Source organism: Equus przewalskii, chromosome 6 (genome assembly GCF_037783145.1).
Source record: "Equus przewalskii isolate Varuska chromosome 6, EquPr2, whole genome shotgun sequence".
Lineage (NCBI taxonomy): Eukaryota > Metazoa > Chordata > Mammalia > Perissodactyla > Equidae > Equus > Equus przewalskii.
Window position 1 is genome coordinate 31,899,502 of NC_091836.1, and position 13,465 is coordinate 31,912,966.

The following is a 13,465-nucleotide window of genomic DNA, read 5'->3' on the forward strand; positions in this document are numbered from 1 at the left end:
CAGAACAGAAGCCGAGGGAGGGTTTCCTTGAGAAATCACTAAGAATTCTTGGCATTTGCTAATTACTTCATCCAGAACACCTGTGTATGTTTAACAGCTGTAAGCTATGTATATATTGAAACGCTGGTTATAATAAACTCAGAGTGGCCATCAGTCCTCTCCGCATCTATCCTGATGTGTACATTGGATTGCGACACTGACAATCTTCTCTTTTTTACTTGAGGAAATTTAGGCCTGAGCTAACATTCATGACAATCTTCCTATCTTTTTATGTGGATTGCCACCACAGCATGGCTGATGAGTGGTGTAGCTCCCCACCTGGGATCTGAACCCACGAACCCGGGGCCACCAATGTGGAGTGCACTGAACCTAACCACTACACCACAGGGCTTGCCACTTTATTGCATATTTGAAAGTAGCTAAAGAGTAGATCTTAAAAGTTTTCATCACTAGAAAAGAAAATTTTTGTAACTGTATGGAGACGGATATTAATTAGAATTATTGTGCTGATCATTTTGCAATATATACAGTCTCAATTATTATGTTATACGGCTGAACGTAATAGAGTGTTTTAGGTCAATTTTACCTAAATGAAAAAATCAAACCAAATCGTATTGCCATAAACATTACCAAATATATTACGACATAATTTTTTATTTGGCTACATAATAAAAGAATCTCATGATTAAAAATATAATGTGATTTTTAAAATTCCTCAGAAAAATTAATGCAACAAATAGTCCTGAGTAGGTAGTTTTGGAAAATGTTAACACTGAAAGCTATACATGCAATAAATTACATGTTGATGATTAAATCATAGGACTCTTTTCTTTTTTTTTTTAGATAAGCATATCTACATCAAGTGTTTATTTGTTCTGAGAATATGATACTTTGTCTTTCAGCTTCAACAGAGCTTTCATCACGTCCTTGTTCCATAGGGTATACACCACAGGGTTTAGAAGAGGTGTAAGCACAGTGGAGAAAATTGCCACAACCCCATCCACAGCATCCTTGGAGCCTAGCCTCATGTAAAGGAAAACACAGCAAACAAAGAAACAAAGGATCACAATGCAGTGGGAGGTGCAGGTCTGAAAGGCTCTGTGTCTCCCCTCTGAGATGGGGATCTTCAGGATGGAATAGACAATGGACACATAGGATAGCACTATCAGGAGAAAACAGCCTGAGGCCACTACCCCGACAAAGATCACCATCTCATTGACAGAGGTGTCTGCAAAAGCCAGTTTGAGGATGGGAAGTATATCACAGAAGATTCCAAAGAGCAGGGTGTCATTTCTCCACACCTATGGTCCCTCTCCCTCTGGGAATATAAAGAACATCCAGTATTTAATTGGGAACTGAGGACCGATTCTCTACGTAGCTACTGCATCATCTATGGTAGCGTTATAGTCAACTTTGCTTATTACAAAGCTTCTTTTGTAAAGGTGATAGAATGATTTCATCATCATCATCTCTCTGTATGTCTCTCTCTCTCCCTCACACACACACACACACACACACAAATAGAGGCACATAGATATATGCAAGTGAAAGTAAGAGAAACCTTTTGTATTAATTTCTAATGATGTATCATAAATTATCACAAACCTAGCACCATAAAACAATTCAAATTAATATCTTACAGTTTTTCAAGTTGAAATCAAGGAGTCAGCTGGGTCTGTAATCTCATCTGAGAATATACTCTCATCTGAGGCTCAGGATCCTCTTCCAAGCTTATTGAGGTTGTTGGCAAAATTCATTTCCTTGAAGCTTTAAGACTGGTAGCTCTATTTTCTTGCTGGCTCTTGGCAGAGAGCATCGTTCTCAGCTTTAGAGGCCACCTTCAAGTTCTAACTACCCGGCCATCTGATATATCTATATCTGTATCATCTCTATCTCTATCTCTATGTCTATCCTTATCTGTCTATAGATAGATATATCAAGAAAGTCAATTCTGTAATACAAATTCCATAATACTATATATATATATAAATATATACATATATATGAATATATATACACACATATAAAAATATATACATATATGTACATATATATAGACATGTTTAGAGAGAGAAGTGGGGAAAGGAAAGAGGGAGGAAGAATAAATAAATTCTCTTTGTGCTGTAGAGACTTCTCAATTTCAAAGCTAGATGTCTGTTTGAAATTTCATCACTGGTATTGGTACTCATGTCTCACTTCCACCACCATCTGCTTATAAAGAGACTTCGTTCAGAGGAGGTTAAGAATCTCAACTCTATAACAGGATCCCTGCCATCTGCTGTGTTATCCAGAAAATACCAAGCCTCACACACTGCTAGCCTCATGCTTCTCTTGCAGTAGACCATCCTTCATGAGTTTTTAAGAACATAAAGTCCATGTGTATTCTCCCAACCACAATCCATGCGGCAGACATTCTTCTAACATACATCCTTCTATCCTAGACATCTAAATATTTTCTAAGATTGGTTATGTTAGAGACATCTCTTCCTTCATTTTCTACTTGTTGTTCTTGTAAATCCAGGCAATGCTTTCAAAAGAGAAGACAGTTCCATCAAGTATATCATTCTTATTTAAAACTTACTACCTGAGACAGGAAAAATGGAACCAATGCAAGAGGAAAAGACCTATGTCAGCTTGATGTAAAGAAAAGTTGGAACTCTGTACAATGAAAAAGTGAGGCAGAAATGCTGTTATTGATTTAATCCAAAATACTGTCGCGTTCAGGATTGGTATTAATTGTTCTATGAGAGAAGACTCTGAAACTGGCTCATCAATGTGAGAAAAACAAGAATTTCTGCTCTTAGCAAAGCCCAGATAAAATTTATCCTATTTCCAGGCAATGTAGCTTAAGCTGCATTAAAGCTATGTTATTTTCAAATAAGAGAATAAATAGCAGAGAGAATTATCATAATCACCTACATGGATATCATAACTCAAAAAGTAGAACAAACAGGGGCTTGCCCTGTGGCGTAGTGGTTGAGTTCAGCACACTCAGCTTCAGTGGCCCAGGTTAGCAGTTTTGGATCCTGGGCATGGACCTATACCGCTGCTCAGCCATGTTGTGGTGGCAACCCACACATAAAGTGAAGGAATATTGGCACAGATGTTAGATCAGGGCCAATCTTTCTCAGCAAAAAGAGAAAAACACAATAGTAGAACAGACGTATTTCTAAAATCTCTCTTGTACCAGCAGGATCCCATCACCAGGACAATCTCACATTCAGATTAGATGAGATACAAAAATTTTCATCACATGCATTACAATGTAGCCTGAGCTTTAGGAAAGATTAATAATCAGAGGCATCAATGTTTGACTCATTTGTCCAAGCTGTGGCAATTAGTCCCTATTTGTAGGCCCTCAATTATTAATTATACTTATATTGGGAAGGAGAGAGAGACTAGATAACCTAATTTAGAAGGAAGTCTAACAATCCCCAAGTATCTTGGCTGTGAATGGAATTTAACAAGGAAAACAGAGGGAAATAAGAGAAATCTACCTTTCTAAGAACTCATCTTACATCTTGTGATTCATTTCAGTATAAAACTCATCTGTGGTGTTTTTTCCCAAAATTTTTCAGTTTCTACATGCTATAAAGAGGCACTAGTTTGCAAATCATTACTCAAAGAACAGATATGACTGTGATTCCTTGTTGAGAAAGAGTGATTCATGTCTCCTCAAGGACCTAACTAGTTGAAGTACAGGTAACGGAAACTAACATGGCAGGATGGGTAGGAGCTTAACTTGATTTAGTGTCTCAGGGGAGAGGATTACTCTTGGGTCTTCAGGACCCTGATGAGGAGAAAAACAACAGGAAGAGAGTAATGACAGGTTTTTAACAATCATGCATATATTTCTCCACGTGTTTGTTATTTGAGCACTCCTGAGAAGAGTTCATGTCTTTCTAGAACTAATATTTATACCTAAGAGGAAAGGAGGACTCAATTACCCTCTCCCTGCCTGGTCATGCAGATAGATTCACAACTGCTTACTCTCAACTTAAAATTGTCCAGAATCCATAAATGGTCATCATCTGTTTACACTCTCCATCTCAACAGCACTCTCTTTTTCACCATCTTTTTAAGGTGGTTCAAAAAATCTAAGTTTCCAAACTTTTTTTGTTGCTTAGAGTTTTAGAGTGACTTTTCCTAATGAAATACCTAAAGACATAATTATTTCCCAGTTGTATAAGTAATAATTAGAATCTATTGCTGTCATAACTTTCATTGCTTTTGCAAGCATGAGTAAACACATGATATTTCATAAGTATATCTTATTTTGTAAATTAGACTTTCATGAGCATTATTAATTCCTTTCTTTTAAGGTAATAGTCTTTTTCTTATTGATTTGTCTGAACTTTTACAAATTGTGATAATTATTCAAGTTACTAATATCAACATCTGTTGCTGCTTGGATGAAGGTAAAAGCTTCATCTTCCATATTGTTGGTATAAATGTGTGTAGTTGCACTGCTGTCTTTGAGAAAGCAGTATTACAATAGTTACTGAATTTTAAAAATAAATGTACTCTGAAATGCAGTTATTCCACTCCAGGAATCTGTCTCATAAAAATAAAAGCACCAGTAGATACGTATATTTATTCAAGCATGTGTCTTGATACATGGTTTATACTGGCAAAACAACTAAAAACAAAATGAATATTCCTAAAGAAGAATGGTTGAATCAATCATGGTGTTGTTACATCACGAAATATTAAGCTTTGAAAAAGATTGAATTATAATCACACCAGCCAACTTTGAAGGGTTTTCATGAGATATTTTCAGTAGGTGGTGGTAGGGGGAACATGATGCACAGAAGTGTGGTTAGCGTTGTGCCATTTTTGTAAAGCAAACAATGACAACTTGTATACTATAGGAGCATAGAGCAAGAAACTGAAGGATATAAATAAGGCTGTTAATCTGGGATTGAAGGGTGGAAGTAACGAAAAGAGAAAAATATTAAAAGACAAAAATAATAATATAGCATACATGTTATAATCTAATTACCTTAAAATTATTGTATACATAAAGAAACAAGAAAATAAAAGGATTGGATATTGATCTAGTGACCTGTAGGGATGTCTACAATATATAATTTATGTGAAAAAAACAAGTTAAACAAAAATTTATATTTCAGTTAAAACACAACCCTCCCTCACATACATACACACCCATGTAACAAACAAACCAGTAAAGAAAAAAAATCAAGCTTGCAAAAGCAATAGGAAACACGAAAGCCAGGTAGAATTATTGCAAAATCGTGCCTAACAAATATCTGGTGAAGGTCCCACTGCTGTTTTCATGCACGTCTCAGATCGACCAAGTGCCCATGATCACCACAGGCACAAACCCCTTAAAGCACTGGTGGCATACTGTCAGCCCTGCCTTTCAAAACTGTGTTGGTAATGTACGCATTGTCACCATCTGAATTCATTTTGTCTTCCGTGTATGTATGTATATCTTGTATGTACCTTTTATTGCTGCTTGCTTCTGAACCAAAGCCTGGGTTGATATATCTTATTGACCAAGCCTAGATCCCATGTCCATGTTTCCTATTTGCTAGAGTGAATGGGAAGTCATCTGATATTTCTTATAGCAGAAGGCAGTCCCACCTACAGGAAGGGAGTTTAAAAGAAACTCAGCCAAAATGTTTGAAAACAAGTAAACCAATAAAGATTCAGGCCAGTCCACTAGATTGATCACGCACCATTTGTATACATGCTTCCCCTCATTTTTACACACACACGATGTCAGCACCAAATACAATGCAACTTTCTTCCTCGTGTCACTCCCTTCACAGAGGGAGTCATTCCAATATATCACCATTCATTTCATCCAGATTCAAATCTGGAATCTCTGAGTGATGACGATTGCATCTCTGGTTCTGAGTAATTCTAACTCAACATTGTGTGACCTAAGAACAAAAGAATATAGTTACCATGAACACATCTTATATATAATATAAGAGAGTGAATGGAAGGGAGAAAACTAAAGCACATAAATGCATACATGTCAAAGCCATATAGAAAACACATGTAGGAAGTACAATACTTATTTTGCAAATGGTTACGAGGTAATAGCTTACATTAATGACTTCTGGTTGTTTCAATACTTTTCTTATCAGGAAACTCAGCATGTTGATGTTGCCAAACAGGGTGAATCAAACCATTATTCATGCAGGACACAAACACATTTCCGTATTGTCAAATTAATTTGCAGTCATTTGCTATTACTTCTTACCTCTGGATATAGTTATATGCAGAGGCATCCCATGGAATTAGCTAGACTCAGTGTTGGGATAAGGAAGAGGGCAAAGCAACAAAATCATTGCCTTATGTGTTAGGACCAATATTTTGTTTGGTAGAGGGATAAGAGCCAGTAATTCTACAATTTTGTGTTCATATGGCCAGCCAGATATTTCTCATCATGCAGTGTGCCCATACAAACTTTTCAGAGAATGAAAAACAGGAATGGCTAGAAAACAAGGAAAGCATGTTTGACTTCATTGGTAATCATGGAAATGCATATTAGAATTACAATAAGATATAATTTCATACTTTCAAGATTCGGAAAAAAATTGTAAAATATGAATATACCAAGTAGTAGCAAGAATGTGGAACAAAAGAGATCTCTTATGCTCCTAGTTAATGTGAAAATTGGTATAAACGCTAGATCTTCAACATAGCTACAGATACGTATGTATACCTATGGTCCAGCAGTCCTTTTCCAGGAATCTACATAAATTTTGTACATATGTATTTCCTACCACATATAAAAATATACTTAACAACGCTGCTCATGTACAGCAAAAAAAAGTCAACAACACAAATGTTTGGAAAAGGAAAGAACAACGTGAAAAAAGACAGAGAAGAAAGAAAAATGTGGTTTAGTCATAAAATAGATACTACAAAGGTAAAAAACAAAAAGTGAGTAAACTCCAGCCATCAAAATCAATGAGTTTCAAAAACATTATTTTTAAGTAATGATACTGCTGTATGATTCCATTTATATTATTTAGTTCAAAAGAGAAATGAACACATAGTTGGTAAACTTACAGAAGAAAATCAAGGGAAGGGTTAACAGAAATTTCAGTATAGTCACTGTTTCTCATTGAGAGAGAAGAGGATGTCATAGGAGAAAAGCACGGAGGACATTACAATGGTTCTTACGACATTTCGTTCTTCAATTGGATCATGATTGCATGTGTTTTGCTTAATATTATATATGTGTACATATGTATTTTGTATGTGGAAACTTTTTATGTTTAACAGTTTGTATTTGGAAACTTTTACAAGTTAAAAGCATTTATCAGTTGGGGATCACCGTGCTAATGGTTCTACTGATGTACTCTAACAAGACCATGTCTAGATTAGGAGTTTTGACATTAGTAACTGCTCCATTAAACTTACAATTCTCTGTCATTCTGCACCTGTCATACTACAGAGTTAAATGGAGATGTTATATAAATTTCCATCCTGAATCTTTCATCTTTAGGAGTGATATTAATCTCCATGGGCCTTCCCAAAGACACGAAAATTTTTATGACTCTTTTATTGAAAGTGGGGAGACCCAGGGCTTCCACATGGCTCTCTCTATCAAAATAGTCCCTACTTACCCCAGTGTTGAGAGGTCAATGTGCAGATTCTCTCAGTTGCAAGAACATCAATTCCAACCCGCATTCATGAACTAGGAAATAGTTGCAGAGTACTTTGACATTTTGCTAAGATGGACTTAGTTCAAAGCTCCATTTATCACCAAACAAAGCCAGAGTTCAAGACATCAAAAGTGATCTGGACATTTTCCTTAACTGGTTATTCCATGAAAAGAACACAGGTGTATTTGGGGAAATCTGCGAAGAATATGCACAGTAGATGCTTGTAATGTTACTGTAGGGCATACCTAGACTTTCCTTCTCTAAAATGGTACTGAATCAGTGAACTGACTCAACCAGGAAATTGGGTAGGGGTGATGACACTCATGGTAGCTCAATTTTGTCCTCTATTTATAAGACATGGTAGAATTTTGTTATGTTAATCAAGAAGGAAGGATTTTCTGGTTTGGCAAAATTCTTTGCTGGTTGGTCCATTTAGACTATCACACTGCTGACAACTCATTCTGATACCTTTCCCCACCTCTTGCCTAATAGTTAAAGCCCACTACTCATGATCCTTAAAAGATCATAAAAGTTAAAAGCACATTTCAGCTGCATCGATTTCAAACAGTATCCTTGACTCCTGATAGTATCTCTTCTCGGTGCAATCCTTAGAGCCTTGGTAAAAGGCGTAACTTCTTGACCCTTTCAGGCTTCGTTTTGTGCATGAGTGGACAGGCTGTACATGGTAAAGCCACTTCCACACTTCCAGTTTCTCAAGTCACCGATTCCTTTCCCAATATTTTTATTTAGTATGAACCACCATTGAGTCCAAGTGTTAGTCAATCAATTGGTAAGTAAATAGTGTAAAGCTACTATCATCTGACCAAGTTAGCACACTGAGTGAAGGACTTCTGGATAGCTCATACTGATAATTTATCCAAATCTTTGATGACATTCTTATTTCCTTGGTCAAACTCTTTCAGAAATGGCATTCATCTGATGGAAACTAATGTGGGGAGGGGGCTGGACTGGGGAAGGGAGAAGGACACTTGAGGTGTTTGACTAAGGAAAACCATCTTTCTGTTTGGAGAGGCCTTTTGGATCTCCAAGAAAAGCAAGAACTGCCTCATCAGAGATGGCTGAAGGGGATGCTTTTTTTGGGTACAGAGATTCAGCATGGGGTTGAGGATTCAGGCACCATATCATCCAAATCCTGCCACTATTCCCCATTCCATTTCTTAGAACCTTGTTTTTTCTAATCATTTCCTAATTTTACATGAGAACCCTGGCAAAATAAGAAGTTAATTTGATACTGTAATTAATAATCTGCATTCAAAATACGTGGTTTGTTTTTTGCTATTTCTGCTGGGTTGCCACAACAAAATAAGACATTTTATCACAATCATGGAAAATCTCTGAGCTTCAGTATGTCCTTTATTTGAAAATGTGCAGATTTGAGATTCTTAGACCCTCCCTGTAAGTTGTTACTTGCACTAGGAATTGCCATCCCTCTCCCAGAGACATTCCATGGCTCCGTCCACATAGAAAATCAAGTGGAAAGCAAAGAGAGGTCTAGAGTTAAAAAAACAACCACTTAGGCTCCTTCATATAGATAAAGGTCTTCCTAACTTTTCAAGGCCAAGGATCCACATTGGACTTTGGAACCAAAGCCCCAATTTGTAATCAAGTATTCCTTTGCTTTATATTATTCTATGTAAATACATGTTCCCATCAGGGATATCACAGAACTGACAGGGAAGATTAGGTATTTGAGTCTTAAATTCCTTCTGTCTCTCTTCCTATATGTAAAATTACTTCTGAGCAGAACCCTAAGTCTGACTTAAACTTAGCATCATGAGGAAATAGAGAAAAACTAGGAAATCATGTCCTGGTAATAGGAAAATGTACTAATAAATACAGACTGAAATACTTGATGCTGATTTTATTTGATTCCTTAAGTGGAGAATGGCTCCTTCAAAAAATAGACCATGTGCAATGTTGTGTCTCACAATATGTTACTTAAAAATTGTATAGCAACAATGATTCAAAGTAAATAATTAAAACATATTAAAAGACAAAAAGTATTTTAACAAATATTTATTGATCTATAGTTTGCCCAGCACTATTTCAAAACTAAAACTTCCTCTATTCTCATAGTTGAGTGATTCCATATTATATATCTGCATACACTTCTGTGAGATTTTATCCACTAACTAAACAGTACGACCTTTCACCTTTGGAAAAGCTCTTATTCTCTTCAGAATTAATTTTTTTTAAGTGTAAAATGGGATGTGCTCTAGATCAATTCTCTAAAGGGCCTTCCAGCTCTAATCTACGTGTGTTTGACTTCTAAGAGATTGTCAAGTTTTTCATACTCCTTCTAGCTTAGTCTCCTATTTGCATATTGGTTGATCTAGACAGTTCTGCCCAAGATAATTTTGCCTATGCTACTGCAATGTCCTAGTAATTTACTCTTTCAATCTGAGTAAAGTCAAAGGGCACTTTTAAAGTAATTAACATATGGCATTTCTGTAGCATCTTTGGCTTTAAAATTCTTTCAAATTCTATCCCCATAGCTGTACAGGATAAGTAGATAAGGCAACATTATCTCCAATTTATAGATGAGAAAACTAAAACCCAGAGAAATGGAAGGAGTGATCCTTCCTGACTCCTGATCAGTGTATATTCTTAGCAGGATCCTATGCTACAGGGACACCACTAGCAACTAAATACACTTCCTGGAATAGCCATAGTTCACGTTTCACTGTTAACAAAGCCCACTGCAACTTATTCCATGAAAGTTAAGTGCCCCTGAAGGGTGAAGCGAAAGTGATGTCAGCACCCTGCCCCCATCCCATGAGGACTGAAAGAAGGAACAGCTGCTTGATAGGAAGCAAGACTCTAGAATTCTAAGCCTAGGGACAACATTGCCAACACTTTCAAAAAGGCTAAAAAGAAAAGAGGCGAGCCCAGACAAGTGTACAGAAAGAGACAGTGACAAAATCAAGAAGGGATGTGTCAGAGGGCAAGACCAGGGAACCTGTTGAGCTCAAAAAGGAACCTCCACAAGAAACAGCAAGGAGCAAGAGGAAGCTGAGGCAAGCAGCAGGCCATCGCCTCTTGGCATACTCACATCCAGGTAGTGACCATCAGCAGAGAAGACTCCAGAAGGGAGGAGGAGGTGTAGTAATGGAAATTCTTCTAAGATACATATTTAGTAAAAGTACGTTGGGAACAGAGAAGACAGTCAGGCATTACAAATAAGTGGTGGGAGAGGGGAAGACCTCTGTAGTCTGCCTACCAAAGGCCAATTTACCTCTCAGAGTTTTCTGACCCAGATGAGTTTCAGGATCTACTTTAAGCCTAGTTTAGTTCATACAGGATTTGAAAAGGCCAGATATAGCTAGTATTTGGATACTAATGTCCTCTTCCCCAAGAATACTTATAGAAACTGCTTCTTTTCCCATTACACAGATGAATATATCATATGTTGATGATATTATGTGGTACTGACTAAATTGCATACACAATGTAACTAGAGAAGTTTTACTTGTTAAAGAGTAAGCTAGGGCTATTTTTATATCTTCCCAGAGGAAAAAAATGATTATTTCTGCGCAGAGAGGACAATAAATTATAAAAGTGAATGAAGACTGAGATGTCAAGGCAGCAGGGAGATAAGAGAAAAAATATATAGTCCAGAAGAGAATAGAGGCTAGGAGGAAAATTGATTGTCTGTGTGTAAGAACAAAATTTAAGATGTGTATTGATATGGATGCAGACGAGATTGCTAGATTGCTATTTCTTTTTTGGGGGGAATCTGTACCAACTCCTCCTCCTTCTCTCTCTCTCTCTCTCTCTCTCTCTTTTTTTTTTACAACTGAGAAACTGAAAGTAGGAATATTAAGAGATTTGATCAAAATAACATAGCTAGCCAGTTCTAACAGTCTCAGTATTAGAATTCTTATGATTTCATCAGCTAGATTATAAGACCTAATTGATAGTACCCTGGATTCAGTGTTTAGATAATAGGGATATCCAGACAGAGCAGAATGTAGATATTGAATGAGATTTAAGAATCTTTTTGTGCAAGGTATGCTACAAACTTGCGATGAAAAGAAAAATGAGACAAAGTCCTTGTAGGACCTCACAGTTTAATAGGAGGAATCAGACATACAAAGGGGTAAATTGAAATATGCTGAATAAGCTTATCATAGAAACATGAATGAAGTACTGTGGAGGCTGAGAAGAATGAGTGGCCATTTGGCAGAAAGGGAAGAAAGGCTTCACTTAGTAGATCACACATGAATGGGATCTTGAAAGGTTAGTAGAAAATTTTCAGGCATCAGAGGAACAAGGCCATTCCACATGAGAAGGACTAATCTATAAGGAAACATGAAAGAATATTTCGCTACAGAACAAATTTTGGGGATGGCATGTAGAGAGAAGAGGCTAGGGAAATAGGTAGACATCAGATTATGCCACTCTTATAGGCTATGGCAGTAAGTTTGGACTTTCTCGCTGGGCACTGTGGTGCTATTAAAGGTTGGGAAACAAAGAAGCGGGTAGGAAGCCTCTAAGAATTTCCTCTGAAATTGTTTCAGAATAGATTCTGTAGCTACATGTTGAGAGATTATTTAGTTTCTATGAGGTTTAGATTTTTACTTACGGTGACCACCTGTCTCAGTTTTTCTTGGACTCTCCTAGGTTTAACAAGGAAAATCTCATGACCCAGGAAATTATTCAGCCCCCAGAAAGTCTGTTTTCCCTGTTAAGATTGGTCTCATGTCACTGAAGAAGAGGGAAAGGGGTAAGATTATGGACACATGGTGATTCATGCAGTAGAAGAAGGAGAGGAAATAGCCAGAGAGAAACCATAGCTGCAACCTTGGTTCTTTTGCCTACTAGGAGTCCAGTTGGAAACCAAATTTCATTCCACACCCTCTGAAGCCTTCTGAATGATTCTCGGTGGCCCCTGAGTCCTCAGGAAGGTGACATACTATTTTGGATGTTTGCCTTCAGTTGGTAAACAGACTATTAGAGCAAAGATTGGTAGGAGAAAGGTGACACTAGGAAGGATACACCTCACTTGATCCCTCAGTGGAAGAGCTCTGGCATTCCCTTAGCCACTTCTCTGATTTCTTCCTTTAACTGTGGTTGATGACCGTCACCAGTAGCCCTGGGAGAAAAGGCTCTTTGTGAGGCTGCTTCAAAGTTGGAGGACTCACATCTCCTATTCCAACTCACTGGAAGCTACAGGTTCACTTCAGACCTGAGGCACAAATGTAATGACTGAATTTGCCTAATAATAGGACAACAACACATCGTTGCTAGAAAATTACAGCTAATGTTTAGTAAGTGCTACTGTGAATTATGTAAATTAATTTATTTAATCCTTACAACAATCCTATGAGGTAGGCACTATGCCTGTCCCCACTTTTAGAAATAGGCAAAGAAAGGTGAAATGGCTTTTCCAAGATTACCAATGAGTGTAAGTGGAGGAACTAGGATGTATAAACTTGGTCTGACTTCAGAGGCTATGCTCTCAAGATACAATATATGCTGCTTTACTGAACGAACAGATTGATGAATGGATGGATGGACAGATGGACTGCACTTATCCAGAAGCAGAGAGAAGAGATCACAACAGGTGCCTTGGGGCTGAGATTTCGTATTGTTTCACTATCCTGAAAGATTTTAAATAGCATGAGTGTTTTTGAAATAGAATTTATAAAAATAGTTACTTCTGGCTACAACTTCAAAGATTCTGAATATTGTATGTTTAATGTGTAGCCCAGAGAGTGCATTTTTAAAAATCCACACAGATTTTTATTGGGCACATTTACATTAGGAAATATAATTGCAACTCTCATATTCTT

The 13,465-nt window shown here is 37.1% G+C and overlaps 1 pseudogene; it reads right to left on the bottom strand.

Moving 5' to 3' along the window:
- Positions 1 to 866: 866 nt before the first annotated feature.
- LOC139084051 (olfactory receptor 10G9-like) overlaps positions 867 to 13,465 on the bottom strand; it is a 39,997-nt pseudogene continuing 27,398 nt past the window's right edge.